The sequence below is a fragment of the Gossypium arboreum genome, chromosome 13 (assembly GCF_025698485.1).
Source record: "Gossypium arboreum isolate Shixiya-1 chromosome 13, ASM2569848v2, whole genome shotgun sequence".
Classification (NCBI taxonomy): domain Eukaryota; kingdom Viridiplantae; phylum Streptophyta; class Magnoliopsida; order Malvales; family Malvaceae; genus Gossypium; species Gossypium arboreum.
Window position 1 is genome coordinate 111,518,753 of NC_069082.1, and position 6,030 is coordinate 111,524,782.

Here is a 6,030-nt window from a genome sequence, read left to right on the forward strand (position 1 = left end):
TTGGTAGGCTCGACGATGACCATGTCGCACGGCCGTGGCGTTTTATCGTAGCCCATGTTAGGGAAATCTTTTGCCCTGTTTTCACACGGCCTTAAGCACGCCTATGTGATTGGCCGTGTCTCTGTGGAAACACTTGTATTCAAGATTTCTATTTGTAGGTTAGGAGTTAAATATCAAAATTTAAAGAAATAAATAATGTTAGTGCTTGGGTTGCCTTCCGAGAAGCGCTTATTTATAGTCTAAGCTCGACTTACCTCTCCGTTGTATGGTCATCGTGGTTTAAGGAGTTTGTACTCCTCGTTCCTATTATCAGTCTTGACAAAATAAGGTTTAATCGGGTGTTGTTTACCTTAAAAGTGTAGAACTTGGGATGACTCACCTCCATCGTATCGAATGGAAAAATACTGAGTACCGTAAGAGAGATTTCCTTATTCGGTGTGGTAGTGACAATGTGGGGATCTGCGGCATCTAATAAGACCTTATCACCAACCTTAAGTTGATTTGGAGAGGTATCAGGCTCGTTTTGACGTAGTTTCGGGTTATCATATGTTCTCGATTTGTGTGCTCGCCATTCGTCTAGCTCCTTTATCTGTAGCCTTCATTCTTCATGAATGTATCCTCTATCATTTCTGGAACATGGCTCGTGAACTTCTTTGAAGCTCAATTTCTGCAAAGTCATGTTGTCAGTTTTAGTAGATTGGTGTGGACTATTACCTTTAATGTTTGATGTGATGCCAGAATTACGAGCTTGAAGGGTGATCGTGTCGTTTCCTACGCGAAGCGTGAGCTCACCTATACCAACATCAATAATTGTTTTAGCAGTTGCTAAAAAGGGCCTCCCTAAAATCAAGGGGTGTTATTATCCTTCCCTATGTCTTAGAACAACGAAATCAACGGGAAATATGAACTTATCTACTTTCACTAGTACATCTTCAACAATACCCCTAGGAAATCTTATAGTTTCATCTGCCAATTGAATGCTCATCCTAGTTTGTTTAGGTTTCCCAAGACCTAGTTGCTTAAACATTTTGTAAGGCATGACGTTAATACTAGTCCTTAAATCAGCTAATGCCTGACTTATATCTAAACTACCAATTAAGAAAGGAATTGTAAAACTCCCTAGATCTTTCAACTTGTGGGGTAGCTTATTCTGTAGAATAGCTGAGCAGACTGCGTTTAGCTCCACATACGACGCTTTGTCCAACTTCCGCTTATTTACTAAAAGTTCTTTTAAAAATTTCATTGCATTTGGCATCTGCGACAAAGCTTCAATAAACGGTAAGTTAATATGTAATTTTTTCAAAAGTTTGAGGAATTTACCGAATTGTTCGTCTGAGCGGTCTTTCCTTGTCACGTTAGGGTATGGGACATGAGTCTATATTCTTCATTCACTGTTTTGTTATGACTTACCTCACTTTCACTTCTACTCGCCACAGTTTCTTGCATCAATTATGGCTCAGGCGCAATGAATCCTTCCTTATCTTGAGTACTAATTGCGTTGAGATGTTCCCTTGGGTTAGATTCAGTATTACTTGGTAAGCTACCTTGTGGTCATTCGGAGATTAATTTGGATAGCTGACCTATCTGAGTTTCGAGTCCTTGGATCGATGCTTGTTGATTTTTAAGTGTTATCTCGGTATTTTGGAAACGGGTTTCTGACATTGATATGAATTTTGAGAGCATCTACTCAAGGTTCGGTTTCTTCTCTTGTTGATAAGGTGGCTGTTGAAAACCTTAAGGATTTTGTGGCTTTTGATTCCTTTGACCACCCCAGGAGAAATTTCGGTGGTTCCTCCAACCTGCATTATAAGTATTACTATATGGGTTCTTTTGATATCTAAAGTTATTGTTACCCATATAGTTGACTTGTTGCTCTTCTGTTGTGGGATTCAAGGATTGATATTCTGTATGCACACCTCTTCCACTTGAGTCACACCTCATTACTAGATGTACCTGTATAGAACCAAGTAAACCATCAATCTTTTTATTAAGAAGTTCTACCTGATTTGACAGCATAGTAACTGAGTCGACGTTATAAACGTCGGCTATTTTTGTTGGCTTAGTCCTCATGACTTTCCACTGATAGTTATTCAGTGACATTTCTTCAATGAAGTCATAAGCCTCTTCAGGTGTTTTGTTGTTGATGGTTCCGCCAGTAGCTGCGTCAACCATTTGCCGAGTCGAGGGATTCAGACCATTGTGGAATGTTTGTACTTGAAGCCAAAGGGGTAACCCAAGGTGAGGGCACCTTCACAGTAAGTCCTTGTATCTCTCCCATGCATCGTAAAGTGTTTCTAAATCCATCTGCACAAAAGAAAAGATATCATTACGTAATTTAGCCATTTTAGCCGGCGAGAAATATTTTAGTAAAAATTTTTCGGTCATTTGTTCCCAAGTAGTAATTGACCCTCGTGGTAACAAGTTCAACCACTGTTTAGCTTTGTTCCTCAATGAAAAAGGAAATAACTAAAGACGAATGACATTATCAGAAACGCCATTGATTTTAAATGTATCGTAAAATTCTAGAAAGTTTACTTAGTGAGCGTTGGGATCTTCATCCTGCAAACCATCAAACTGAACAAATTGCTGTATCATCTGAATAGTGTTAGGTTTTAATTCAAAAATATTTGCAGCTACAGCAGGTCTAACTATGCTAGATTCAGTTCCTGTTAAAGAAGGTTTAGCATAATCATACATAGTATGTGGAGCAGGATTTTGATTAACTGCAATTGCAGGAGGTAGCTGATTGCCTTGGTTTTCAGCCATCTCTTCAGTTTGGAGTTGAGTATCGTCTTCTTGCTTGTTCTCTGTGTATCTTAAGCTGCGCCTTGTTTCTCTTTGGTTTCTACGAACTGTGCGATCGATTTCTTTGTCAAAAAGTAATGGTCCCGACGGGTTTCTTCTAGTCATAAACTATAAAAACCTGCCAAGAGAAGGAAAAAGTAAATTAATAAATAATAATAATAATAATAATAAAATTAATTAAATTGCAAGAAAAATAAATGGCTAAAGTAATAAAAATTGAGTGTTCCTAATATCTTAGTTCCCCGGCAACGGCGCCAAAAACTTGATCACATGGTTTCGTGATAGGTTTTAAATATTTATAATTACTTGTTCTTGAACTAACTATTATCGCGATGTAGGCAAGTGTACCTATCAAACAGTAGTATAGTTTTAGGAAGACCGGATTATCGAACCCAAAGGAACTAAAAGTACTAATAATGACTGTCTTTTTATTATTTAGCCTAAGAATAATAGGGTTTTGTTTTAATTAACTAATTATCTAAACTAAGAACGCACAGAGAAAAGAATTGGGGAATTGCTTTTGGGAAAATTCGATTGACTTAAGACAATACCTAAGGAAAAATCCACCTAGACTTTACTTGTTATTTTGGCTCCGAATCGGACGATTTATTCATTCAACTTGTTCCGTAGAGAACCCTAAGTTATGTTATTATCCCTATTCAAGACTAATAACGTCTAATTTCTAAATTGAATAACCGAGACTTTTCTCTAATTACCATTCTAGGGTTGCATTAACTCGATCTATGGATCCCCTTATTAGGTTTCACCCTAATCCGGCAAAATCTTGTCACCCTATTTCTAGGCGCGCAATCAACTCCGCTTAATTATGAAAAAAGTACTCTTAGACAGGGTCTATTCCTCCTCTAAATAAGAGCATGTCTTGAATCAGTATCCTGGGATATCAAAACAAGAATTAAGAACACATAATTAAGAACAAGTCAAATATTTATCATACGATTTAGAAAATAATAACAAGATTAATATTAGGTTTCATTCCCCTTAGGTATTTAGGGGATTCAGTTCATAACTAAATAAGAAAACATCTCCGAAGAATAAAGAATACAAAACATAAAGAAAACCCAAAACTCCTGAAGGGAAATTGAGGAGAGAACTTCAGTCTTAACGATGAATCTGGCTTCTGAGATGGATCAATTGGCTTCCTTGGAGTAATTCCTTACCCTCCTTCTCCGTCTCCCATTTTTTCCTCTTCTAAGGTGTATTTATAGGCTTTGGAATGCCTAGAAGCCATCAAAAGTGGCCTTTTCCGAATTGGACTTAACTTGGGCTCAGCAGGGACACGCCCGTGTGACACACCAGTGTGTGATTACTTTAGGCCGTGTTCGAGCCTGTTAGAATGGCACGGCCGTGTGCTATGCCCATGTGAGTCGTGCTCTAATTCTGCCAGATTGACATGGCCGTGTGGTCTGCCTGTGTGAGGAGGTTCAGGCCGTGTTGATTTCGTACTTTGACCCATTTTCTTCGTTTTTGGCCCGTTTCTCGTTCCTTTCACTCTCTTATGCTTTCCTAAGTGTAAAACATGAAATTAAAGCATTAGGAGCATAGAATTCGCCAATTCTAATAGAAAATCATCCATAAAATGCGTCAAACATGGGGGGAAAATATGTATAAATTACGGTTTATCAAAATTCATGCCAGTCGAACATTGATAGCTTCAATTTCAGCCTATTTTTGCAACAATTTCAAATCAAGTCCTTGAACTAATACGATTTCAACAACTTCGCCTCTAATCGATAAATTCGTCAAAAATCACTTAATAAAATACTTATACATAACAACTAATACTTCCAATTCATCATTTAACATCTAAAATCACAAAGATTTATCAATAGTGACATTCAAAATCTTTAACAGTTTCAAAAACGAAGGTATTAGCTAGTTAGACCTAATTGTAACGATCTCAAAAACATAAAAATTAAAAGAAATGAGTAAAAAATGGACTCACATGCATCTAATGAATCTTGGCCGAAGCTTGAATATGCTTCCATGGAGGTTCTGTGATGAACCAAACAATTGAAGAAGAAAACAAGATGTTTTCTTATTTTATTAACTTATTATTCTTTTTTATCTTTATCTTTAATAATAATATTATAATATATAAAACACTTATAAAACTAAAAGAAAAATAAAGTTTTAACCGTCTACCAACTTAAGGATGGATAATTTACCCATTAAGACCATTCAATTATAATTATTTAATCAATTTAATACCTTTAAACTAATAGCGATTGACTTTTTAACTTTTACGATTTAGTCCTTTTGTTTAATTAACTATTGAAACATTAAAATTTATTAATGAAACTTTAATACAACCTTAATAACACTCCGTAATATTTATAAAAATATTTGTGGTTTGGTTTATAGAAATGATGTCCCGATACCTTATTTTCTAAAAGCATTTGACTTTAAAGTCTTACCACTTTAACTTAATTAATCATTCATATAACATAAATTATCATATCAAAACCTTTTAAAACTATATTTGAATTGCAAATATTAAATAATAATATTTACGAATTTACTTGTCAGATTTAAGACCCTGAAACCATTATTTCTAACACCACTAAAAAACGGGCTGCTACAAGGTGAAATAATAGTTTTATTATTTATTTACCCATGCCCCCTTAAGGAACATGTTTGCAACCATACTGCCCAAAGATTTTGCAGTATATAAGCATTGTTCCATTTAATCCAAACCACCTTGACTTCGGATCACACACCCCAACCCCAATTAAGTTTAGTAGTACTTAGAAAAGAAAATAATCGTCAAAAATATACCCACAATTTGGTCTGAAAGCAGCAAGTCCAATATTTTACTAAATTTTTTGAATTTTTTATTTTGTTTAAATAATCATCTGCTGTAAACTTTAGTATATTAGCATTAGTATCCCAACACACAATGTTTGCAATGGCTTGATGCACAAGGTAAAAGCATAAGTAAAAAAAAAAGGTCTTGGATACAAACTCATCACTACATACACCATTTGCCAATAAATTTGGAGAAATATAGAGTAACCACAAACAAGTTTGTAAACTTGTAAAACCTAATATCTCAAGTCTTGCCCATAAACTTTCTATTATCCTGAAACTATCTAAAAATTAATTAAGTGAAAAGTAATAAAAAGAAAGTGGTTGGACAGAGTAAGATGGACTTCATGAAAGGACTGGACAACAACTAAGCCAATTCTTCTGTAGCAAACTAGATTT

At 35.4% G+C, this 6,030-nt stretch overlaps 1 non-coding gene across 1 annotated transcript; it reads left to right on the plus strand.

The window, feature by feature from the left end:
- The first annotated feature begins 2,230 nt into the window (after positions 1 to 2,230).
- On the plus strand, positions 2,231 to 2,337 carry LOC128287149 (small nucleolar RNA R71). Its single transcript, XR_008277845.1, has one exon. It is a non-coding gene; the product is annotated as a small nucleolar RNA R71 (small nucleolar RNA).
- The last annotated feature ends 3,693 nt before the right edge of the window (positions 2,338 to 6,030 follow it).